The sequence below is a fragment of the Corvus cornix genome, chromosome 7 (assembly GCF_000738735.6).
Source record: "Corvus cornix cornix isolate S_Up_H32 chromosome 7, ASM73873v5, whole genome shotgun sequence".
Lineage (NCBI taxonomy): Eukaryota > Metazoa > Chordata > Aves > Passeriformes > Corvidae > Corvus > Corvus cornix.
The window spans coordinates 23895721-23922609 of record NC_046337.1 but is presented as its reverse complement, the minus strand read 5'-3'; the positions used below and the strand labels follow the sequence as shown (position 1 = coordinate 23922609).

General features: G+C 38.9%; 1 long non-coding RNA gene across 1 annotated transcript in view; it reads left to right on the top strand.

Moving 5' to 3' along the window:
- Window positions 1–1421: 1421 nt before the first annotated feature.
- Window positions 1422–26889, top strand: part of LOC104693827 — a 49484-nt gene continuing 24016 nt past the window's right edge. The window contains exon 1 of the long non-coding RNA XR_752626.4: window positions 1422–1616. This is a non-coding gene — a long non-coding RNA (uncharacterized LOC104693827). The remainder of the gene's footprint in view (window positions 1617–26889) is intronic.

The following is a 26889-nucleotide window of genomic DNA, read 5'->3' as shown; positions in this document are numbered from 1 at the left end:
TGATTCAGCTCGCACTGAGTAGGTGTTGAGAGCATGGCCTTTGGTGCTGCCTTTTTCAGTGCTGGGATTTTTGCACAGTCATTCACTGAGTCTGTAAGAAAAGTGCCAAAGCCTTCAATGGAGGGAAAGCAAAGCAGCTAAGATGCAACAAGCAGTTATATGAAGGTGAAACTTTGAACGACTTTCACCTTATATTTGGCCTTAGTTCAGTACGTTCCAGGAAAGTGGTGCTTTTTGGGTTGTTTTGACCTTTTTTTGTCATCACTTTGAAAAGGTGTCATGTAAACTGTCTCAGTCAAATTACACATCTTTTACTGCTGTATTGCCATTATTCTTTTAATATTACTTATGCTGTTGTCTATTTTCTCATGCTCATCTCATTACAGTAAAAAAATTGTACCTTTTGTTACTGGCCTATTAATATTCTTTCTTCTATCCTGCTCAGCCTTTCTCTTTCTTTACAGACAGCAAATCCTCCACCTCAATTCCCAATAAACTAGTTCATTAACTAGTGCAGTATTTTGTTGGTTCAGACTATATCCTATTACCTTTCATGGCAGCTAATCTCAATTTGGAGGTTCAATCCCATGTGTGGATTTAGTGTGAGATGCTTTGAGAGTTGTTTTAAAGTTGTTTGGGGAATTCACTGCCTCATTTTCTCAACAGGCTCCAGTGCTATCTCTGAGCTCAGCAAGACTACACTATCATGAACAGCAGTCCTTCATTTTCTTTGGGGGGAGGGAACTCAGAAAAATCCTTATTCTGCAAATTATAGTTAATGTTCTAGTATGAAAGTTAAGTAAAATGATAATTAATGTCTTGCATACACATTAAATTTTAAGGGACACATTCTCCATTCATTTAATGTGTGATTACTCCTCTTTGACATTAATTGGAATTCCCCATAAACACTGAAGAGAGACCATCAGTGGTAATGTAAATTGAAACAAGTATCTGATATAATGCAACTTTTAATGAAAAGTAAATTCAATGAAAAAGTCCTTCAAGTAACACTGCTGCAGTATACAACTGTTGTGTGTCAGCAGCAACTAAAGGATCCTCTGGACTGTTAATAATTCTGTAGTAGGATAGTCTAATCTACTGCTGCTACATCAAGGTATTAAATAAATATTATGAGGTAACATTTTTCTGTAGCAAATATTTGAAATTGGCTACATAAATGGACTGAGCTCTGTTACAGACTGACAGCTGCACTGACAGTGAACTGAGAAGGGATAGCCTCAGTGTAGTTTACAGCACCTATAAAAAGTGACTGTTAAATTGATAAGAAAGATGTTCGTTTCCTGACTTGTACATCTTAGTCAGCTGAGCTGGAGACAAATTACAAGAACAGCAAGGTCTGACTGCTTCCTTATGCAACTGGGAGAAAAAAAAATCCCTCTTTCTGTTGACAGACAGCTCGGTGCTCTGTCGCTGCAGTTCAGCTGGAAAAGGCAGAAAGAGGGGATACGGGAGCACAGCTCTGCCCTCGGCGCGCCCTGCCCTCGGCTCCCTGACCGCTGCTCTGCAGCCAGCACAGCCCTCGCCAGCGCCCCGCATGCGGGTCCTGCCTGAGGGGCTGCACAGGCACGGCACAGAATGAAGCCTCCCTCACGGTAAGGCTTTCCCAGATCTATCTTTAGGGGGGAAAAAAACCATTTATAATGTATTCTACTCTCTCCATCTAAGTCCTTCCTTTACAATAGTGCCTATAGCAGTTATTGTCTTTAAGGAGTTTTCCTAAATAGGATCATTGCCCTGACTTCATTCACCATGCAGCCACACCAGCTGTGGTAAGAGCACCAGAGAGAAGAGCATGGAGTTAAGAAGGACACAGGGGATGAATAAGTTGGCATTACTGCTGACAGAAACACTCATTTGTTTCAGCTTTGATAAACTTGCCTCCTTGAAAGCACTCATCCCAAACTCACTGCTTCTGTAGGACCTCAAGTGCCAGTGATCGTTTGTTTGAAAGTGTGTTAAAACAGTGCAAAGACAGACACAGACACCCTCAAAGTGAGAAATACAGCATCTGGCACTCCTGATATGCTCTTTTGTTCTATTTGAGTTTAATTCTCTTAGTGGTAAGTCTTCACTTTTCTTCTACTTGATGAAATGAACTCATAGAAGTTAACTCCAGTTTCTTAAGCACACACATACACAGACCAGGATTTATTTAGACTAAACATTTGTTTCCTTTTAAAATTGAGTTAATTGGTAATTAGCTTGATCTAATTAATGGTAGTGAATGCAAATTTACACCCTCCCTAACAATTTATTCCAGGGAACAAACAGTACTTTCTAGTCTCTGCTTGTTCTAGGACCAGCCAGGATGAGGCACAGGCATTTGTGTCTCAAAAGAAATGATTGCAGAGGGAGTAGATTTGCTTTTGTCATCATGTATTTCATGTTAAATGACAACCAATTAAATAAATGCAAAAGACAACCACAGCATCTAGCCTAGGCATGGTTTTCACTGAAAGATGAGAAGCGCATTTGAAACAGAATGTTTGCACATGCTGAAAAGCCTCAGTCAAATATCAGTGCGAGGAGGTGGTGGGATGGGAGGGAGGGTCTGTGGTATGCTATACTTTGAAGCGTTTACTGCAATCAGATTAGGACTTATTTTGACTATGGCAAGGGTTTTTTTTACTCTACAGAAGTAAGAATTTGAGTATTTTCAGGGTTCATTTTAAAAAAGAAAAAAGCAAACCTAGTCCTGCTATAAGAATATAGCATGGTTTAAGGTTTTTACAACAAAATTTAATCAGATTGCTGTAGCATTTTATACCTCATTCATAGTAAGCCTGTAATGCAGAGCTGTTTTCCAGTCTAGAATAAATAAACTTTGTATTTTTAGTTGTTGTGGAATAGCACTGAGGGGCAGAAGCAGAGGGAGCTAAATGTTTCTGTTGTTTTGCAGGTAAGCATAACTGATAAATCCATAAACAAAGAGATTTATTTTTATTTTTAAATGCTAACGATTTCTGATAGACGAAGTTAATTCTCTTAACTGTATGAAAATGTGAGGAGGAGAAGGTAAGGGGTTCTTTGCAGTAGGATCATGAAGATCAGCCACAGTATTGCTGATGTGAAGATCAGAGGAAATAAATCTGGGGCAAGTAAAGAGACTCTGGTAAAAAAGAGAAACATTCTCTATTGCTCTGTGGACTCTGAAGATAAATACAAAGGAAAAAATGGGGGAATATTTTCTGGGGTTTTGTCTGGGTTGAGAGGAGAGCAACTATGACTCTGTACGCTTTTTTCCCACACTTTAAATTCTCACATCCCTTTCCTGCTCCCAAAATGGCATCTCATTTCCACTCACTTATTTCCTCCTTAGCTCTGTTTCAAAAATGCTGTGAGTAGCCTCATATCCTAAATTATATCACTGAACTGATCAAATTTACAACACTGATTCCACAAGCATATTTAAGTTTCTGAGAAAAATCATGGAAACCTTTGTGAAGGGCAATGTGTGCATGTTATGTGTTAAATTACAAACCCTTAGCACATAAACCCTAGAGTTCTGGGAAATGGTGTGTTTAAGCCCTGGAATTTCCCCTGGAGAGGGAGAGAGACCATCACTGCCTGGACATGTGCCAGAGCCCTCCAAAACACAGCCCAGGCACTGCAGGCTGAAAGCAAGAGCATGGTAGTGAAAGCCGGTTAAGATGTAAACCCCCCACCTATCCCAAAAGCTAGAGTCTGGGGGAGTCTTACACTGAATACAACTGAGTCTATGAAAAAAAATTGCTGGAGTCACTGATTTTTTCATCACAAAATCCTCAAAGGATATCAATGCATTGCTGAAGTTTAATATGTTGACATTTTTCATGAAAGCAAATGTGTATCCTCTTACACCCATGTGGTAATTTATACAGTGCTTAAAAGACTGTAGGCTAGGGAATAGCACTTTAAATGAAGGGGGAACCTTTACACCTGTTGTACTAGAACTAAATTCTTTCTGAGAATGCTGTTTATTAAAATGTATGTTTATTTTTAAAAAGCTTACACTGAAAATAATCCTTTTGACAACCCTATTTTTCAACATTCACTGAATAACTCCCTAATATGTCTCTCTGAGGGTTCTTATGCTTGTGCTTTGTCTTGGAATACATTGCTATTTTGTCAGCACCTTAATATGCATGCAAAACCCTCAGTTTGTGAAGCTGCAAGAAAGCAAATTGTGTATTTTCAAATACTTGCTGAAACTAGGGTCCTTGCTTTGGGCTTCCTGCGGCATTATTCTCTCCTGATTATCATTCCTGCTGGTTTTACATGCTGCCTCTGCATTTTAAGCCTAGTGAAAATGATGCAACACTGTGCAGTGTTCCTTTCTTAGCCAGTATAAAGAATTGGGCAAGTACAAAAGTACTCGCTGTGATTTTTTTTCTGAGCGTGTTTCTGACAGTTTGGGAGTGCACAGTAGCTTGGCTTTGGCAGGCTTTTCAGCTGAAATGTAGCTACATCTGAATTTGGATTCCCCCAGCTTGGCAGATCATATTCTCATAAGGTGATTTAGAAAGGGTACTCTGGGGTATGCATGCTCTGAGTGTGCATATTTGTCTTCCTTCACTGCTATTTGTATAGCTTCTTTCAAATTTTTGCCAGGATGACAGTGTTTGCATGTGGCCTACTTTGGTTATTATTAGATTCTTCCTGTGCCCCATAATTGACTCTTTTCTGAGATGCCATGTAAGATGCCTGAAGTCTTTTACATGTGTTATTTAAATATTTGATCTCTTCCATTAGTTTGTTTGCATGCCCTGTTCTGCTCTTGAGCAATAACCTCAAATGTTTTCAAGCCCTGTAACATTCTGTAAATCCACTGAAAGACCAGCAGTACCTAGCGAGGAGCTAACTGGGAAGTGTCAACTGGGCATAAGGGTGCTAAAGTTAAAAGATGGCACCTTGCAAAGGGCTAAGGCCTCCCTGCCACGTGGTAACAATGGGAGAAGATCACGCTCTGTAGCTATTTTGTCAACTGGGACAAACGATGAGGCATCAATGTTTTGACCGGCATCGTCAGCTGAGTATTTTCTTCTAATGTAGTTGTGATTTTATTATTAGCCAGAACCTGCTATTTCCTTGCCATATTTTAAGATCTCTTTTGAACATTATTTTGTACTATTTAATAAACTGCTTCCACAACCACCATCCAGACCTTTGGACCAAAGTAAAATGTGGGAAATTATTAAACTGTTATAGAAATGCTTGTGTTGCAGAATTGGGATGGGAATCCAACATCAGCACTGTTTGAAGCAGAGATATTTTTGGAATTTGGGGAAAAGGTGGGTGGTGGAAAGGAGAGGAAGTATCTGGGTTATTGATTTCCTAATTATGAGCAGGTCATGTCAGACACTAAAATCAATAAGCTGTTCACTCACATTTCTGCATGACTGGAGCACACTGTGAGTTATCATGGTGTATAGTTTTATTTAAACAGCTGTGTAGATGACCTCATGTAAGGGTCACAGCCGGTGAGCTAAAGCACATTGCAAGAGAAATTTCAATGGTATATCTGCTAGCTAGTAAAATTAAGCTCTCACATGACAAAGCAATTCAGGATAAATACTGTAGCCAAGAATCAAAATTCCTCATACTGTAAAAATATTTCTCTGAGTTCATTCAAGCATCTAACTATTTGACTGGATCATAGCCAGAAGCTAACTGAACAAACTTATGCTTGTATAGGCTGGAAGCAATGAAAAAGCTATTGCTAGAATGTGTAGTTTTGAGAACATACCTAATTCAACTCTTTAAATTAAGATTATTGGAGTCTGTCTCTTTTAATTTTTTAACCAAAGTCACAGAACAGCATTCAACAACTGGAGGCAAAAGCATAAAACCCAACATGTAATCTGGAATGCATTTTATGGGGAAAAAAAATCCCCAAACAACAAACCAAAAGCCCTCACCTCTTTAGCAGGCTCATATACATTCATAAGGTTATGAAAAGACTAAAACATGTCTATGAATGTTGTACCCTTCCTTCCTCTGATGGACACCAAATAGGCATTGTATTCACAGGGTCCTGAAGCTTTCCAAATTCTAGTGTATCAGTCAGGTGCCGGATATTTTTGTGCTTGACAAGCCAATATTTCATTGTGGTGTGGATTTTTTCTCTCGTTCACTTTTTTTTTTTCTTTTTAATTGCTCATTACATTTTTTACAAACAAGAACAGGAAGGACACCAACAGTCTGCAAAATAGGAATTATCTTACTAATTTGAAAAATAAAACACAGTACTAAAAATATCTGAGCCACCTTTTTCAAATTTACTAGCCATATCCTGCTTAGGAATGGTACAGGTGGTGATGCACCAGTTTAATCTTAGCCACTAGAACTAAAACTTGCTTCAGTTCAGCTAATGGCATTAAAATGTTGCTGTGCCTAGGCTAATAAATCCTGTGTCCATGGGCTCTTATGATGAGGGGTAACATTTAAACCTATTATTTTCATTAGGACTTCAACATGTATTGAAATTTTCAAAGTGCTGAGGTCATTATTTATCCCAAAACTCAGCAAAACTAAGTGCTTTGCAATAGTTCTACAGGTTTTGGTTCAAAGAGTTTTTTACAGGAGAGTTTATTTTGAATCCTTAAGGAAGTGTGGAACAATGCAGTCATATGTGTGTCATCTAACAGACCAGGCCTGCTCTCTCCAAGCCAGCTAGTGTGACAGTCATGATTGTAGGGAGAATTCAGCTGGCTCCACAATAATTGAAGGTGACAGCCAGTATGGAACTGAAGAACATCTGCCTCATTCAAGGAGGAGAACTGTTCAGGAAATTAATAATGCTGTGTACTGTATTTTAGGAATTAACTCTCTTTGATAGAGAAAACATGGATATAAGATGACAGTTGCAAAGCAGAGAGGTTGTAAGCTAAATGGAAACAGGCTTTCCAGAGCAAATAGTCTTATTGTTGCTGCTTGCTCTTTATAGCTTGACTTGCATCACTTAACATTTGAGTTGTTTCGTTCACTGCTATATTGCTCATGAACTTAGTAAAACAGAATTTAGTTCTTTTTAAGTAGAGAGAATTATAGCTTAAATAAAGGACTTTCTCCTATGCTTGAAGTGAAATAATATGTGCTTAAATATTCTGTTGAGTTGGATCCAGGATGTTCAACATCTCATGGGATTCATCTTCTGACAAATAACTCCTTTGCTGCATGTATCTGGAGATTAGTTTTAGCTAGTTAATGTACAAGAACTTTATTACTGCCCAAGTTTTTGAAATTACCAAAATCACCATGCTAAGGAGTAAAGTCTGGTCACCCAGAATAAAATGAGAGTCGTGTTTCCATTCCCTTGATGTTTACTTGTGTACAGATTATGACAAAATATTTTGCATTGCTTTGTGATACAAAGAGCTTGACAATTGTTCTTCCTGGAGAAGAGAAGGCTCTAGAGAAACCTTTGAGCACATTGCAGTCTCTAAAGAAACCTACAAGAGAGCTGGAGAGGGACTTTTTACAAGAGGTTGTAGGGACAGGACAAGGGATGATGACTTCTTCTTGAAAGAGTCTAGGTTTAGATTAGATACGAGCAAGAAATTCTGCACTGTGAGGGTGGTGAGGCACTGGAACAGTTTGTCCGGGGAATCTGTGAATGTCCCACCCCTGGAAGTGTTCAAGGCTGGGTGAGATGGGGCATCTTTTAGCAAGCTGGTCTAGTGGAAAATTCCCTGCCCATGGCAGGAGGGCTGGAACTAGATGATCTTTAAGCTCTCTTCCAACCCAAGATATTCTATGATTCTATGAAAATATTTCTATTTTGTAGTGATTTTGGTGCATACCAGATTGATTCTGAAGAGTATCAATTAATGTAATGACCTATGGTGATCAAAGAATGGCACCCCTTTCATTTACCAGCCCAGTGTTTGTATAAATCTGATTCCCATTTCAGTAGCTTTCCTTTTGGAAGTTTCAGGGAAGTTTTTCTCTGATGTTGCTGATTTGGAGGGTGTTCAGGTGTCTGAAGCTGAAGCTAGACATCTGCTGTGCTGAAAGTCTGAACAGAGATTTGCTGAGCAAAGCAGATCAAACTGTGGGCCAGAGTCTCAATCTTGCTGAAGGTCTAATTGTACTCATGACTGGCACTGAAGTGATCACAAACTCTAAAGAAGCCATTGAGAACATGCTGTCTGGATTTAGGCCACCTTTTTACAGCCTTCCCTTCTGCCTTTCTCTCTTTTCCCAGGTTTCCTTTTATGTGGATAGTGGATCATGCTAAAAGTCAGTGAAGATGCGCCTAGAGCCAGGAGAACTCCCCTTTATGCACTACCAAATTCTAGCTGGCAAAACAAGCAGTAGAAAACAGTGCTGTGAGAATAAATTTCAGGCTTATCTTTGACCATGCCCAAAAAGAGCAGTAGAAAGGTCTCATGAGGTTCAGCTGGCCTTATGTTGTTTCATCTTGCCCACGTAAGTCAAACTTCTAATTGGACAAAGCCCAGCATCGGAGATTATCTAGTGCTGTTTATTTACAGTTCATTTTATTAAGTGATATATTTTTTTGTCAGACAATGATCAAGGAAGAATTAATTATTTTCTTCTTGCAAAATTATCTTTCTCCCACTTTTCCATCTAGACACAGTTGTGATGCATATCTGTCATATTTCTGAGTTCTAGACTGTCTATATAAAAAATGCTGATCACATTCTTAAGTCAGGATTCCATAAATCCACAACTCCTCAAAGAAATTTCAAGGCGTGTGTGGGGGTACAGGGGACTTGGTTTGGTTTGGTTGGTTTGGCTTTTTTAAAGGAAGGATCTTCTAAAAGGTTATCTAACTGTTTTCTACTCATTGTCTATTGATTATACTACTATACTTCAAGCAATCCTTCATCTGATTATCTCTGAGAACTGTAATTAAGGCAAATTATCATAATACACGTGTTGTGTAATTTCATTATATCCACTGGTGATTCAAAATCCAAGCTGATAAAACTGAAAGCAGAGTCGAAACCACTATATTTTGTTCTGCTCCTGTAGAAGTCTGATGTAAGGCAGTCTCCCTCACCTCATGTGAAAGAATGTTCACTTCTATGAAATAGCTTTTTTCATAGGAGATGAAAGGTGCAATGGGTAATAAAGTAGATAGGGAACCAAAGCAGACTTTGTAGTCAAAAAAAACCTTAAAGTTTTTGTTGCTTGATCCTCAGGAATGATATTGGATTATCTGACCTTGAGATCTCATCCCTAGCCATAAGCTTTCCAGAGAGCAATTGAGTAAAGCTTGACTTGGCCTCTTTCAGAAGGCAATTCAGAGGCAATTCAGAGCACCTGCCTCCACTGACAGGAAAAGGGTCTCAAGGGAAACTAGATTTCTTGGTAAAGTTAGGTAACTAAATCCAGATGAGAAAAACACTTCTTTTCTCCTAAGGGTTAAGCAGACAGACAAGTTTCCCTCGATAGAGCTTTACAGGATTAAGGAATATAGTTACTCAGACACAGTATGCAGTCCTGTGGGTTTCATATGCTTTTCCCCCTGTGATTTTACCCAAGCAAGGCACTCTGTTTATTTTCATTAGTTTGCAAGCATGACATTATCTTAGTAGGTATCTGGGTAAGGTCCATAAGTAACCTGTCTCTGTCAAGATATGTCTATCAGAAGCAAAACATGGATTTCATAGCTCCTTCTCTCCTAATTCAGTAGAAAATGTTCATCCAGACATAATGTTACATATTTTATAGAAACAATTCAGATACCCAAAAAGCAGACACCAAGTGCCATTTTAGAGTGGGGTGTCCTGTCTAGCCTTTGCCTGCTGCCTCAGAGCAATTTGGATGTCTTCAGTGTTATTGTATCCCATTGCCAGCCCTGCAGAGAGGTCACTGCTACTCTAGGATATCCCAAATGTTGCTAGACAAACACAACTGAGCAACAGAATCTCACCTTCTCTATCAAGAATATAAATATTTCATTTTAACAATACAAATTGGTGTGAGATGCTGTCACTGAGATGTTCCATCCTTAACAAAAGGATTTTTCAAGCCATTGTCATGTCTGAAGGAAACCCCTAAGCCAATCTTTAAATTGTTTTTCATTGCGTTTGGGGTTTTTTTGCAAACCAGAACTGAAAAAGCAATTCCTTAGCAAATGTGGTCATTGCTTCAGGAAGCAAAATTAAATTGTTATGAAGCAATTAAATGGCTAAAGCAAAATGGCAGCTAATTGGAAACCAGATCAATTTTGGTAGCATTATGAGATATTGTATTGTGCATCACAGAATTTTGATATCATTGCATTACATTTCAGCTGGAGCTTATGGGATGTGACAATTAACACCAAATCCACTTTTGACCCATAATGGAGTATCTCAGTTGGAAGGTTTGACACTCTATATAGCTGTCATATCCAAAACTTCAGTAGTAAGTTAGAATGTTCACAAAAAATGTCTTGAACTGAAAAGCAGTGCTCTTCAAGTTTAGTTAAAACAATAAGCTTCAGTCATTAATTTTCATGTTGGGTTTTATGTTCCTTACACAGGAAGTGCAACAAAATTGCAGTCTTCTGTCAAACAGCTGCAGAGGATACCACTTGTGTAATGCACTACCAAGTTTGAAATTAGTGCAATACAATAGATATAGGAGCAGAAAAATGAGGTTTCATGAAAGAAAAGGGGGTTGGGGGGTGGTTTGTGTTTGTTTGTTTGTTTCATTAGATAAACTTCTTAAAAATTAAGAGTTCATAACCTGAAATCTTTTGAGGAAAAAGCTTATCCTCTGTCGAAATGATTGATTCATCAAAAGCAATTCTCCTTTGGAAAAACATTCCAGTGAAAAATTTCCAATTACTTCCATTTTGTGATGCTTTTTTAGCACATTTTCTTTGCCATATTGCTCTGCTAGCTTCAACAACACTCAATTCTGTTGCAATAAGGTACAATAAATCACATTTGGAAAGGTATCTGCAAAGCAAATGCTCCTCCCCAGTTAAAGAGCCAAACATCTAGACTGCAGTTGCAGTAGATACAGGTTTCCTGTTGCTTACTACACCTCCAACATAAACTACAGGCTTCTTCAAAAGAAGCCAGGGAAAGTTCTTTCACCCTTGCACACTCATCTTTTGGAGATGTGCTCTACAGAGAAGTGTTTATAAAAATTAAGAAATATGTTAGAATTCTTTGTGATAGCACATAATCACAAAAAATAAAATATGCCCCTATTTAAGATAATGAGAGTGTTGCCATTCCACTCAATGAAGCCAAAACTACAATACCAGACTGGACTTGGCTGCTTTTTATTAAATGAAGGCTGGAGTTTCTTGCAGATTGTTCAGAACCAGCTCTAAACCAAATCTCTGATCTGCTACTTGTTAACGGCAAGAAAGAAATAAAAAAAAAATTGAAGTGCTAATGAAAATATTTAATTTCATGTTTTTAAACAAAAAAGTTAGTACGTCAATATATCCAAAATATTAATTTTCTCTGTGGTGCTTTTTTCTGTTCTGACCTTGAAATTCAAAATCATACTTCATATCACTTACCACAATATTTCTCCACTAACAACTAAAAGCTCCTACAAATTCAAATAAATCTACCAAAATTTTGCAGTCTACTGTGAAATTTTCTGTTTTGCCTGTAATTTTTTAAATGGGTACATATAGAGACGTATCACATGCTCTCACAAAGGTTACAAATATTCCTGGCCTAATCCAAAGGTTATTTTGTGTCTGTAAGTGGCCCCCGCTGATGTCAGGGGCCCTGAACCTGCTCTGTTCCTCTAACCCGACAAAGCACTTAAACTAGTGCTTAACTTCAGCACAGGAATAGATGACTTGACTGGCACCAGAAGGCTAACCTCGTGTGCAAATAATACCTAGGTTGTCTACCAGCTCTTTATGGGAAAGGAATTAGCTTCAAATAGTGCTTAGGCTTCCACATAGCTTCAGGGGCAAAAGTCACGTGAATCAGTAAGACCCAGTGCATGGTAGAAAAGGGGTGAAGTGTTCAGACAAAGAAAATTTCAGTTTCAGAACACAAAATTTATTGCAACTTTGACCTTGTAGAATGCTACCAACTGAACAGATACTGCTGAAAATATTGCAGGTGTCAGGTGTGATTATGGCAAATCAATTCAGGAAATAGCTGATAGTTTTATTTTGGTTTAGATGCAGGGGTTTTTTTAATTCAATAACTTACAGGGTTTTTTCTAGGCTGATGTGACCAAACTCAGCCAGCAGAGAACTGTTTATTTGTCATGACTAAGTACTTATAGATTCTGGATTTTAGCAAGATGCACAGAGAGAAACTGGCGTATCAAGCGCAATATAACCAGGAAGAAACCAGGCAGACGATGTGGTGTGCGGTGTTGACTCCATAAATACAACAGTTAAAAGGACTGTGCTGGTGCTGGGCAGCAAATCATTGATAAAAGCTGGTATGAGAGCTATTGTTTTCCTGTAGAGATAGGTGAGGAAAGTGCAGTACAGGCAGCCAAGAAGATCTCTGCCCAGAAGGCCCTCAAATGAGAGGTGACAATGTTAATGGAAATGGACAGGTCTGATTCTTCTTTAGGTCATCTGTGTCCTCAGCAATTCCAGTCACTTCCACTTTCCTTCATTAGGATTTAACATCATTTTCCAGCAGCTTGAGTTAGCTTTCAGTCCAGCATTAGGAGCCTTGCAGAGCTTTAGCTGGATCTGCACAACCCCATTCTATTCACTGTAACCCAGCAAAAAGTTATCATTTTAATTGTCAAATTCATACAAATTTATTGGGGTTTTTTTTCCCTAGATAAGCTAAATACATTTTCATAATTTCAAAATATGTAAACAGTAAATATCTGTTAGATTTTAGCTGTTTTTCATATCTGTCTTGTAAACTCAATCATAAAAATATGGTGAATTCCTAACACAGTAAAAGTTTGCCCAGAAAAATCAATGTTAAAGAACGACAGCAAAGAGAGTCCTATAAGTAGTATGACTTTGCCATGTACTCAAGTATTTTTGGAGCCCAGACAGTACATTAAGAAGTGACAGATTCATGTAGTTTAGCTGGTGATTTATAAAGTTTGCTAGCTGATTTAATAGGGTGCTAGAAAGCGTTGTTGTTCAACCAAGTAAAGAGAATCATAAAATGGTAATGAATGTTATGACAGTTCATGAATATTTCATTTGGGGTCTCTTTCAGATGCCTGTTAGTTTATCTCAAGATCTAGGAGTATATTGCATATAAATCTGATAGAGGGTAGAACTGCACAGTATGCCAAGAGACAGACAGGAGAGGTTTGGTGAGAGCAACGTGTATTTGAACAAGTGTCTCAGAGGCATGGTATCGCAGTTAAGTCCTCTGCAAAGTGGTCAGGAAATGTGAAGTATCCAGGGCATCAAGCAGGGCCCTCATATTTCTTTATTTGCTGCTTGTGCATTTAGAAACATCAGGTAGTGTCTTTCAAGCTCACCATCTTTACCCTTGACTTGTGAGAGGACTGGTTCACTGTAACCTGGGAGGAAAGCTTTGGTTAAAAAGGCCAAAGGGATTCCCCTCTCATTAAGTGTTTCTTAAGAGCAACTTACAATGTGGACAGACATCTTCAGTAAGGTAAATCTGGAAAAAAGGACTCCAATTTTTCACCTTTAACATCCTAAAGTGAGGAATGTACTCTTCATTCTGCTTTAAGTCTTGAACAGGTATGTTTACCCTGCAGTCAATTACGTATTCCATCGTTAGTTTTGCAATAGGTCTTGAATGCTTTAAATTACTTGTGTGGTCCAATGCCAAATATTAATGGAGGAAAAAAAAGAAAAAGTTTTTGCCAGATAAGCTGTATTTCAGTGTCTTTTGCTCCACACAAGCAAGACGGACCTGTGTTGTCACAGCAGTGCTGTCCATCATAAGGCAGAAATTCCAGTCTCGTTTCCATTTCCTTGGCTGTTTCTTAGTGATAAACCCCTTTAAGACAATGGAATTACAACTTTATGCATTCTGAAGGCTTGCACCAAATGAATCAATGAAAGAGCAACATTTGAGGACAGGTCAACAACAGCACCATGCCAGAAGTTCTGTTTAATGGGAATTACACATTCAGAAGGGGTGAAAACAAACATGAAGGTCTTGAAGGGGCTTACATAGGTGTTTTATAGGTTTTCTGTCAGTGTTTGGATATAAAACAAGATTGAATCACATCCCACAGCCTGAAAGCTGTGGGATGAAAGGTTTTGTTTTGGCTAATAAATCCTTTCAGTGTTAGCCTGTGGAATCCAATACTCAGCTTTAGTTTCGTGTCTGTGGGGAAGACCAGTTTGTCCTGAGGAAAGACTCTATTTACAATGACTTTGAAGGAAGATGGTAGGACAGATTCTCTGCCACTGACTATGTTGTGGCTCAGCTTTGTACCAGCTGACACCCTCCAAAAGACAAGGCAGGAATGGCATTGCATGAAAGCTGTGAGGCCTTGCAGTTTGTCTGGTTAAATCAACATTTTTGAGGGGACTCAATTCAGTATTAAAATCTCTGTAGCATAAATCATTCTTTACTTTCAGTAAAAAACCTAGAAGTTCATAAATGAGTTTGGTTTTGCCAAATGAATTTGCTGCTGAAATACAAGCAAAAACGTGTGACCTCCCCAGTTTATCACATTTCATTACAACCAGCACAGGCACTGTGGAGCAGTCCCATATACGTAAGCCAAAAGAAATTTTTTTTTCTGTTGTTATTCCACCTTGGACAGTAATACACTGAGAAAACAATGTTCACAAATTTTTCAGTGACTTCTTCAGAGACAGCTTGATCTATATTTCCAAGATAGACAAAGAAGTCGGAAAACATTTATGAAAAATTGCTTGTTCAGTTCTGGTTTGTGTCAAGGGCCGTTCTGCAAACTGGAAGGAGAGAGAGATATGCTGTCCTAGCAGATTTGACTTATGTTTACAGTAATTTGTTTGGCCACTGTTTATTACTTAATAATCAATCTTTATTATTACAATAATTCTAATTGGGATATGTGAAACATGCAGTGCATTGACCACATGACATCACTTTACTTGCTGAATAATTTAAGCTATTTCCTTCTAATGCCTTAGGCTGCAATATCATTACTTTTTGGCTGTCCTAATATTCAAGTTATATTGATGTTATTTCACTTGTTATTACCTTCTTGACATGAAATTATTTTTCAAATATGGAAATCTTGCTCAAATACTTCTACATGACAGAATCCTGCATTAGTCTATAATGTATCATAATAACAAAACAGTGCAACATAAAGCACATGATTTGTTTTCTAACCTGCGCCAGCCTTCACAGTAAGGGGACAAGAGATGCCAGAAGGAGAATTTTGGTCTGCATATTTTTTATATATTCTTATCCATTTTTACAGAAGGCAGGGAATAATCTTGCTGATAATACAGAGGCAAAAAATGCACAAGCAGTAAATGGACAGGGTGATTTATCCCACTTCACAGTGCTTTATAAGCAGTATGTATCACTCCTGTAAGTCGTCTTCTGCTTAAAGAATTGTAAGAAATATATCTCACTATTACTTTTATTGATAAAACAAACAAACCACCTTAATTCATTCTTCATCCAGAGCCTTTTATCACAGCATGGTTGTGATTAGGATTCTGATCACCCTGTGCCACTCTGAGATTGAGAGGCTCTATCTACTCATCTATTATTCTTCACAAAGCAAAGCTCCAGTGTACCATCTGTTTTCTTACTGAATCTTGCATGTAGCTGCAAAGAGCTGGCCACCAGAGATTCAGTCTGGCAAGCAAGCTCTTGGTTTGCATGGAGATAGCTAAGCACTCACTGCTGTTGGCCTCTTTAAGTTTCAGATTAAATTATCTACTGTTCTCTCCTGTATTTCAATTTATATTTTATCTGGTATTTATTTATATATGATTTTTATTTAATTTTTGTCTGATCATAATTGATTTTGTATTTTTCTTGCTTTTTTTTCCAACAAAAGATCACTGGGAAAAAACCCCAAAGAGCCATAAATAACCATGCTATAGAGCTTTAATTGAGGACAGGTCTCTCTTGCATTTTATAAGATGCGGATTCACAAAGGCTGCTTTATGCCGGTGACGCCTGTCCCTTTTGAGACGAGGAACAGAAATGGTTCCTGGTATGAACATGCTCAGATAAAACATGGTATTGGCAGCCCGATGGATATACCTGAATATCATCATCCATGATTCCTGTTCTTCACCAGGCTGTAGAGACACCTTAGCTTTATTTTAAGAGGGTAGGATTGACAGGAAGCAGCTGAATCACCCAGGCATTGCAAGTTTACACTGCGCTGTACACAGCTCTGAGACAGGGGCTGAGTGCTGCGCAGGGCCACGGGGATGTGGCTGTTTGCAGTGCCCGCAACATCCCTGCCCTGTGTGCTACTGTCTTCTACTGCACAGAGATGTAGCTTCACCAGCTCACTGCCACTGAGCTTTCCCCATCTTCCTTGAGGCTTTTTTGCTTTAAACTACACAATTCTACTGGAGCTTCACAACCTGCAGTATTTTATAATAGTCTGTGCTGTTCCCCAAAGAGCAATAAAAAGTAGCTTTTGAGGCTCCTCTTTTTGATCCATTATTTAGAGCCTAATTTGTGCTGTCTGCAATCCCCACATCAGTGCCAGTGGTCCTGCAGTTCTGCAAATTCCCTTCAGGACTAGACTAAAATCATAAATCTTTTTTAGGAGGTATTTAGATATCATCATAGCACAATTTTTTTCAATCTGCTCCTCTTACCTCGGATTTGATTTTCATAGCAGAGGAGAACTGTCTGAGGAAACAACTCTATTTCTTACTGACTCTCAGCTTCCAGATTAAATTTTTACTTGGCAACAAAACTTCCTTTCCCAAGATGATGGTTAGACTCTATTGGTCCTGGGCTCAACTCAAGCAAACATTTGTGTTTGTACAAAACCTGGCTATTTTCCTTATATGCTCAGTAGGACATTGGGAACTGAGCCATACAGAGTCAGCAAGACCTGAAGTCATTAGCTCTGGGCAGATTCTACATCAAGCAATGCAGGTTATTAGACTATGTCAGTAATAGCAAGTGATTTTATTTTTGCCTCATTCCTGTAAACAACAGCTTTATAATATGTGCACACTTGAGCAATCAATTTTTTTTTTTTTTTGGTCTCCTTCTCCAGCAGGGGTAAAACCATTCTTCTCTTTAAATATGCCAAGGCCTTTTTTCACTCTGATTTAATTCGTTTCGTGATATCCAATGTTTTGCCTGACACAGCAGGCCGGTGATGCCACATGGCAGTCTGATACTGCATCATGATTCATTCAAAGGCTGTAGCTGCACACACCAATTGACAAAACTCATCACTGACAGAGTCCTTAGCCCCAGCACCTCACAGTCCAAGTGCTAATGATGCTGCGTGGTGCAATTCCACAGAGACATGGGCATGCTGCTGGCAAGATTTGAGCAGAGGTTTTGCAGGCTTCATCCTTGCCTCCCCGAGGAATTTTGTGTGGGCTTTAAAGCAGCCCAGAAGGCAAATTTGTTGAGTGAGAGGACGAGGATGCGTATGCCAGTGTAAGTTACACAAGAGGTTCCATAACTCCCCTTCCTGCCAGGCAACGGGCTCTTGCAGGGGCTCAAAAGGCACACAGAGGTTTGATTCCTACTTCAAAGACTAGTAGTCCTTGAAAAGTTCATCCAGAATGCTGCTTACAGTAACACCCCAGAGATACAAGCTGTAATGCTGTGTTCCCTTGTTTCACTACATAGTCCCTTTCTGAAACAGCTTTTTTTTTCCCTCCCCTGGCCTTTTCTTTTCTTCATTTTTTGTTTCCATTAATTTTGATGTTGAGTAGCTCCAGGAACAAGAAGTACAAGGTTTCTCAAAACACACAGACATTTTCTCTAAGTCTTCAAGCAGGAGCTAAGAATCCCATTGTGTGCATTATATAAATAGCTGGACAAAACAAAACCCTTCAAAGAGAACAAAGTCTGAAAACTAAAACTGGCATGTCTGAAATTAGTCAACAAAAAAGTGAGATTTATTCATCCGTTGCTCTGGGGACTATACAAATTGGTGTCAGTGCTAAAAGTACAGCAGTTTGCTGTTATCTATGACTCTTACCCATGATGCTGTGAACCAGTTATCAAGAAGAGCAGCTTCAGTTTAAGACTAGAGTTATTCATGGTACCTGGAGGGACAGACAAGGCAATGAGGAGGCCTTTCTTCTCTGACCTATGGTCTCCAAAGCAGCAACGTCCCAGAGACATGAGCTTCTGCTTCTGCCAATGCTGGTTGCTCCTCTTTATGGACATTTCATTTTGTCATCTCTCCAAAAGAGCTGTTATCTTCAATACCAGATGAAAAGAACTAGCATGGTCTTATGCAACAGGCTAAAACAATCACTAACAGGGGTGGTTTGCCTTAGAAATCAGCAAACTTCCATTTCTTTACTCAGAACTTCAAACCTCGGGATATCACGGGATAAGGTCATGTTAGAATTTTGACCGACTGAACCCATTTATGCCACTGAAATGATCTACATCACAGTGTAGTAGTTGAGTAATGCTTCCCCTGTAAGCAGGTGCACTCTGACAACCCTCAGGCTGGAAGAAGCTGTATGCAAGGAAGTTTGTCATCTGAATTTCTGCAACCTTCCCCCTGCCCCCATTCACACCAGGTCTGACTTCTGCCTACACTGTTGTTTGTTTGTCTGGGGTTTTTTTAATAACCATTCTTCAATTATCAAAATTGTGGTTGCAAAATGTATTATCTAAATAAATCTAACAAGTCTGAAATAGCAAGCGAAAAATGAATTGAGGGGGATACCTGCTGCTTTCAATTCTGATATCAAAACTGTGTGTGACATAATCCCACTGGTCAGAAGAAGCAGAGTGAGCTGCTAATGGACGTGTTATCTGTGAAATACAGCTACTGCCTTTCCACAGATTGCTTGGGGGAAAAGTACAGAACAGTGAATTCTCACATTTCAGACTCCCTCTTGATAAAAATAAATATGTTTGATTATTCAAATATATGCTGATTGAAAAACAACATTCAAGATAGATATTAAAATTGAAATGGCAAGATGTTTTCATGCTTAGTGCCTAGAGCATGAAATGTTCATATTCATGATCGTTTCTGCACTAAAGACTCTGTCTGTGGCACTGAACAACTGTGTCAGGTCAGATGCTCAGAGTGGTCACACAACATGGCAATCAGCTTGATGGTATGAAGATCCTTAAGCAGCTCTTGAGCATGTGGGTTTGGTTCCCAGGGGTCAGTTTTCTGCCTCTAAAACAGCAAAAAGCAATTTTCTGTTTCAAACTATGCTTTGTAGGTACATTGTGAGCAAACACAACACTTTTGTGACACCATAACAGAACATAATGGATGTAACAATCAAATTTCTAACTTTGCTGTGCTCAACACCCAGGTCTGAAATTCATATAGAGATTGAAAAATTGAAACCAAAATTTAAAGAAATTTAAATTTAAAAAAACTATAGAAATAGAGGAGGTACAGATCTTTAATCAAAAGCAGAAATAATTGCAAATCAAAAAACACTCTGCTGAACTTCATTCCGTTTGAAGGGACTTAAATGTTGCTATAATTGTTTAAAAGCACAGAGTATAAATACATGCACTTTATGATGCAACATGGCTAGCTTAAACTACTGCATAGTGATGGCAACTGGAAGTTGTCTTCTCTTGTAGGGAAAGAGTAAGTTAGAAAAGCAAAGTTGAAACTTCCCTATCTGTGGTGAAAACTAATCAGTGTCTCTTAAGCTATGGTTTTTATCATGAAATGTGTATGAGGGGGAGGAGGGAGTTTAAGGAAGTAAGGCAGCAGGTATATATTTTATTTATTTAATATCTTGAATTATTAAAAAGACGGGTGCCACTCAGAAGATAGTTTCTATTGTTGTATGAACTATCAGGGATTGAACCATGAAGGATTAAAAAAGAATGAATTTTGTTACATTCATAGCTAGAGTGAACAGAAGCCTACAAATACATGATAATATGAATGGGCATTAATTATTTTTGGATTAATTCCTTTTAAAACATTAAATGTAGAAGATTGCAAAGCAGAGGAACTCTTTGCTAAATGACACTTAACTCTAAGGAAAGCTCTCCTGGTAGGCCAATAGCAGGCTATAGTGCTTTTAATCCTTAGGTCACTCACTTGAATCTGTCTCAAAATGCTAATGATTGGTGCAGGGTTAAGGATCTCTTCACTGACCTAGAGATTTATGTTCAGAAAAGGGCAAGAACAATAAAAGAATAAAATGAAAGATAAAAGAAATTTTTTTTAAAAAGAGAGAAAAATGCAGTGATCTTCTACACCATAGCAAGGAACAGGGACAATATATGGAAAAAATCTTCCTTAAGGAAATTACCTGTCCTTGCTTACAAAGGTAGCTTTGAAAGAAAAGTATTATATTTACCTTTCAGATAGTATGTAGTATATGAATAGATTAAAAATAGCATTACAATGCAGTGTATGCCCCTAATTAATGAATGAAAAACTCTGTCTTTACTATCCACCTTGGACTAAGAATTTTGATTCTAATCTTTTCATCTAATGATACTCTCTTTATATATGATATTAGGGGGTTTTTTATTGCTCTGTGGTTTATTTTCCTAGGCATGGACTACTGAACTAGAACAAACTAAGCTGATTAAGCTGCCTCTATCCTAAGCTCTGTTTTACTCAGGATAGAATCAATTCTAGAACAATTGCTCTGTGCAGAATTCCAAGCCGAAGAAAAACAGAGCCTTATTTAGTCCAGTCTCATGTTTTGCTCCAGTTTCAAATATTGACTATGAGATGTCCACAGGGGGATTTAAGTGTACTCTGCAAAAACTTCTCTGCACAGCATCCTCACATAAGCACAGTTTCAGGCCTTGAAACATATCTACTTGCACGCTACTCTTGCAGCTCCTGTAGCATCTCCCTGCTGGACAGTCACTCTTTTGCAGTTAGTGGGTTTTATGTTCTTCCAACTCTCAGCAGAGAAATGACGCCAGTCACAACTTTGTCTGCAACTCTAGAGTAGGGGGAGCTCCTCATTTTTTGAGATGAGAATTGTCTGAGAAAATTCAAAACATTTTGCTTGTTAATTTATGCAGCCTCTTACTAGCACTGCCCTTGCCCTAATTGTACCTGGAAGGCCCTTTGGTATTCATCAGACTCCATCCAGAGCCACTTCACAGAGCTTTTGTTACTGCCACCTTTGCAGGGACACCTCGGGTGGTGATGCCGAGCTCTGATTCATCAGAGCTTATCCCCTTTTCACTGCCCTCAGTGGGCCAAAGGCTGAGCTCCCATGTGGGTCCTGGTTCTGCCAAGCACACACCCGTGTGCCAGCCCTGCCTGAGACCAGAGACCCCTCCCACCTGCCAAGGACCTGGCTCTACACTGAGTCTCCCCTTCGTGCCACCCACTCCTCAAAGGTCCTTCCTCCAGTGCAGGACTCATCTTTTATGGTGACATTATTTGAGGTCATCTACCAGGTCAGGTAAAGATCAAATTTTGAACTAGAATTTCTTAAACATGCAGTTGGATAGCAGGTGAAATTTTTGTAATTAATGCAGTCTATTAATTTAGATCCTGGAAACAATTCAGGACATCATGTCAAAGACATCAACTTTTTTGGGTGTCTTTGAGGTAAGTTGAAAATGCTGCTGCTCCTACTTTCCCCTTTTGCGCTAGCAGTTTCCTATCACAGTAAGGAAACGATTTCACTATTTTAGTTTTCATACTTCTCTCTCTACTATATCCTCTTTGTCTACTCAGATCGCTCCGTTTCTGACAGAGTGTGACTAAGAGTCAGTGACTTTCTTTTGCTGCAGCCCAGTTTCCCAACAGGTTACTGGACCTGTTTCAGCATTCTTAGTTGCCTCTCCATTTCTGCAGTGGAACAGACCTTGTTATCCACAGTGGCAATGGCAGACATAAAAATAAAAATAGGTAAACTGGCATCCAGATGCTGACTACACTGCCAAAATTATGCTGTTATATGTACTTCTGGAAATTGGATAACCTGCATGGGACATTATTTTCAGGTTGTTAACAACATTTTATGACATTTCGAGTCCTGAAGCAAGGTAAATTCAAGTACTGTCAAAAATTAAATTCACACCATAATTCCTGACTATTTCATAAAATAAATTGCTCTTTACAAGTGAAATAACAAAATTATGACTGTGGGCAGTCAAATATTTTCATTTAAATAGTATTTATTGATCTGCCTGTGGTCCAGGAAGTGAATCCAGCTATATATAATGTACAAAACCATGCCTGCTTCCTTCTGCCAAAGTTTACAAACACTCTCTCTGCTTCTTTGTTGCAATAGCTTAGATCTTCAATAGGACCACTAACAACCATGCGAACTCAGAGGTACACTCTTGATTGAACGATCTTGACTTTCCTAAGTAGTCTTAAACGCATAACTTTTTGTTAATTAAGCTCTGGACAGATGCTTTTATTCGGCAAAGGGTTTCAGGATGCTGGCGTGTGCAGCTTCTGGGATGATTATCTTCAGGAGAGCATTGCTGGACCATTCTGCTTTATAGCTCATCACCATTATCTCTCATTATGAGTCTAGCCTGCACAGAGAACAAGGAAAGTTTTCTCATCCTCATTATTTTCCAAACCACTAGTTCCCTGGCAAGAATATTTGTAAATCCAAGTTGTTCATTACAATAGCTATCTGAAAATGTGACCTAAAACTATTGCCACATAAAACAAAATACAGATTCAGACATAACAGTCATGTTTTCATAAAATGGAAAAAACATTAACTATTGTGTATTTATAGCTTAGAAAATACCTTTTAGGTCACAGGTATTTATACCCCTAAATGTAGAAGTTGCTAACACTTTAATTCAAATGTAATCTGTTATCTCTTTGTCACTTCTTTAATCCTAAGAAGTTTAGAGACCATTAAATTATAAAACTCTGTTATTAGATGCAGTAAAATGAGGGCAATCGTTTGGCAAGCCTCAGAGAGAAAGTAATACCAATCTATTGAAAATTCTGTACATCCTATCTGAGAAGAGATCAATTACAGGCTAAAAATCTCCTTGGGCTGTATTCTTTTTTTTTTTTTTTTTAAATAAGTGGTGTAATTTGAATGTGCTGCTTTCAGACTATGAAAAGGCTAAATAAGCCATACCTAAATTTTCATGTTGCTATTCTGGTTAATATTTATATTGACAAGTATCTGGCAGGAACAGGCATGAAATGCTTCGCTCTACATAATATAGCACCCTGGCAGTGTATGCCTGCAAAAGGAAAACTGGACATTATGCAAACAGACTCAAGATGAGTAATTCACACCTCCTCTCCTAAGCACTTACAGTAAATACAGTAAATCAGGAGGCTGTCTGGATCTGCATGTCATGACACAAACATCCGGACCAAGACTGAAGAGGCTAATCTGCACCCTCTAGTGACCCAAACTAGTTGAAACATTGGCAGCTACAAATTACTAAATGACTTGGAACATTCTCCCCTAATCAAGACCTTTACCGTTCTATTACTGGTTTAGGGCAAATAATCAAAAACGCTCAATAAAACTGAGAAAACTGGACTGCACCAGGATGTAGAGAAGCCTCCTTGGACCTTAGGTGTTAACTTCTCCCAGGTGCCAGCCCAGCCATGAGCAGCTGTACAAACCAGGCCCAGGGTGTCCATGCTCCCAGCCACCCATCCCCAAAATGGGCAATCCCGCATCACACACCAGGGGGGTCCGTGAGCTCCAGGCAATCCCTGCACGGCAGGGTTGTGCCGCTCCCAGCTTCCTGCAGCCATGCAGCAGGATTGTTGTACGGATTAGCCTGGGGCAGCCTTGAGTGCATGTTCCAAAAATAAAGGCAGGCATAGTAATCTGCTGTGGCAAGCATGCGAGTGTACGATACGCATTTACTGCAAGCCCAGTGAGTTAATAGGATTAAATTCTGATCAGCAGAGAGAAGATTGATCATAGTAATGAGAAGATGGGAAGAGTACATCTGGCTCAGTGGCAAACTGGCTTGAGGAAGAAAGTGATACAGTTCAGTGTACATTATGAAGGAATCATATTGGACCTCAGGCTTATTCGCTATATTAAGTGAGCAATACTGTAGGCAAATTGGATAGGCTTGCATTCTCCTTTTTAGGTGAGCATCTAATGCTTTGCTGTGATACTTCATTGCTTTTCAGTTCTAAGCATGAAATGGAGTGTTCAAAATAATATGGTCAAAAAAGCAGATTTATAAACAGAGAAGAATTCCCAGCCCAGTAGCAAATGTAGTACCATATAATGCAGTGCTGGGTGAAGATTATCACGAAGCGATTTTCATGGCTGGATTCAAAATGTGTGCTGTCAGTAGTCCTGCTTTCAATAGCAGTGAACCTGACAGGGAAATCATCTGAGAAAGAATAGACTCCCAGTGTTGCCAAACTCCAAGGCAACTCTCCAAAGGGGACAGCTTGCAGCATACAGATGAAGTAAAGGAAACTACAGGGGGTTAGACTCCAGTAAAGTATAGTATAGGTGGTCTTTACTTAGAGGCAAAGCAGGCAGAGAAAGTTCAAGCAATGCACTCCAGGGAATTACCAGGGAGAATAATTAAAAATTTGGAGGAATGCTAATGTGCTGAACTAAGAAAAAGAGAAAATGTAAAGATTAGGAAAAAAAATGTAGGTCAAGGGAGTAGAAAAGGCAGTGAAACCTGACGACTGCAAATGTGCTTTCCTGCCCTCCTGGCATCCTCAAAATTGATAAGGAGAGATTGGCAGAAAGCAGGCAGTGCATCCAGCATATCCAAGTGCAACTAGCAGACACTTTTAATGAAAAACAGTAATTGAAAAATGTTCTCTTCAAAACTACTTTTGCCAGAGGTGTTTTGTCGGGTTTCTTTCCTGTTCTATTTTGTGTTTCTAGAACTTAATTGCTGGGGAGAGTTGCTGTTGGTTTGGTGGGGGTTTTTTTGGCAAGAGGTTTGGTTTTAATGTGGCCATTCTGTCATCTTTGCATTGCTGTATTTCAGTTTTGATTTGCTGCTTTGAAAGTGTAATAGAACTTTAGTTAAATCTGGAAGTTTATCAGACATTCAATGTGCAATTTTTAAAGTTAGGGAAAATCTTGTCAAGAAATCAATACATGAGTTCAGGAAGTGTAAAAAACCACTTAACAAAAGGAAAATTAAGATGTTTTTCTAAAGTTACAAACATCTTTCTTATGCCATTGCATTTTATTTTTACTGTGTTTAATAATAAGTCTCTACAAAGGGTCCAAGGGTCCATCTTTTTTTAGTTCAAGTCCTGAAGCAGAAGCAGTAAATAACAACTTCCTTAATGTTCATTATCTGATTAAAGAAATTGAGGCATGTAACAGTGCAGAGGTTAAAAGACAGGGAGGATTAAAGGATGAGTGTAGCTAATTAAGGAAACAGCCCTGCAAGCAATTACATACATGGTTAACTTTAAGCACTTCAGCATTAATAGGACTACTCACATGCTTAAGTTAAGCACATGTGTTTGTGAACTGGAGCTTGAAGACCACATCCTGTGAGATGTTGAGGACGTGTTAAACATTGAAGGCAACAGGATTGCCCTATTCCAGCAGGAGCTGTGGATATTGTGCACTTCCCAGTACCAGGCTTCAGGACAGGGTAGCACAGGCTAATTGGGAAGAAGTTGCTCACAGAGGTTTCCTAGGTAAAGGGTTCCTAGGTAAACACTGGAGAGCATTTCTTTTCAGAAACATTTTGAATCAAGCCTTCATTGATAAGCATTTATTTTTAATTAGCTCCCTAAGACTGATACTGGAATTAAGAACTTTTTCTAATCTATCAGTCAGCAAGATAGGGTAAAAAAAACAAGCTGAAAGGGATCCATTCCACCGGGGTAAGTTGGTACAAACTATGGTGCCTGCAAGAAGTGGGTTGTGACAAGGTGAAATTTTATTTCTCAAGCTCCGTTTTAAGCAGCAGCATGAAGTGAACCACCTCATTCACACACTGGGGCTCTTGTCAGGGTCACAGTACAGCCCTACACAACCAAAACCTTGTGCCCAAAGGACATATAGCAAGTGAGTCTACATGTGATCCAGACATCTGTTGTTCCCTAGATTAAACTGAGTACCCCTTGCCTCTCCTGATCTTTTTTTGAGTCAGAAAAGGCACAGAAGCATTGATATAGCAGGGTTTCTTGAGTTCACCAGTTTAAATTTTAGAAGTACAAGTATCTGTAACTCAAGCAAAGGAATCAAATGTAATTTGGTCACACCTTCTGATGGTCTTAACTGCCCATGCTAGCTGGGAAAATATTTCTTGCATTGTGTTTAGTTTGCTCTTTCCAAGAAGAAGAAATGGCTGTGGATATCTTTTCTTTCTTTTCTTGCATTTTTTTTTTTTCTTCTCTTGGTGTGCCAAAAGAAAAGGGCTTGTTTGGCATCACACTCCGTGTCATTTATGGTCTTTCTGTATCATTTCCAGAGAAAGAAATAGTTGTTGACACTGATTTGGAAATTAGGATTAAACTGTCAGCATCATAACTGCCAACCAGTTGAGCAGAGAGTAAAATGATGAAAAGTGAGAAGACAGCCTTATCTTAGACAGAGTATATCTCAGTGTCCTATAGTTTCCTCAGCTGGAATCCATTAAAATGTCTGATTTGTATTTATTTGTTTGTTTTTCTATTCAAAGGAGATGACCTTTTTTGAACTAGGCACTGTAAAACTTTAGTACTGGTGTTTTCTCAGCTGCTGTCTTCACCAGTGAGACTCCATTAATAGTGGCAATTGTGCAAATTCAAAGGTAGGGAGGGGAAGGCATGGAGGAGAGGAGGAAATGATTGACTGGGCTATCAGAGAAAATGTCCTTTGACATGAAACTCTTCATTATTGTTGATTTGACTGTCTGAGGCAGTCTCTGAAGAGAGACTCAGAGGGACGGGACT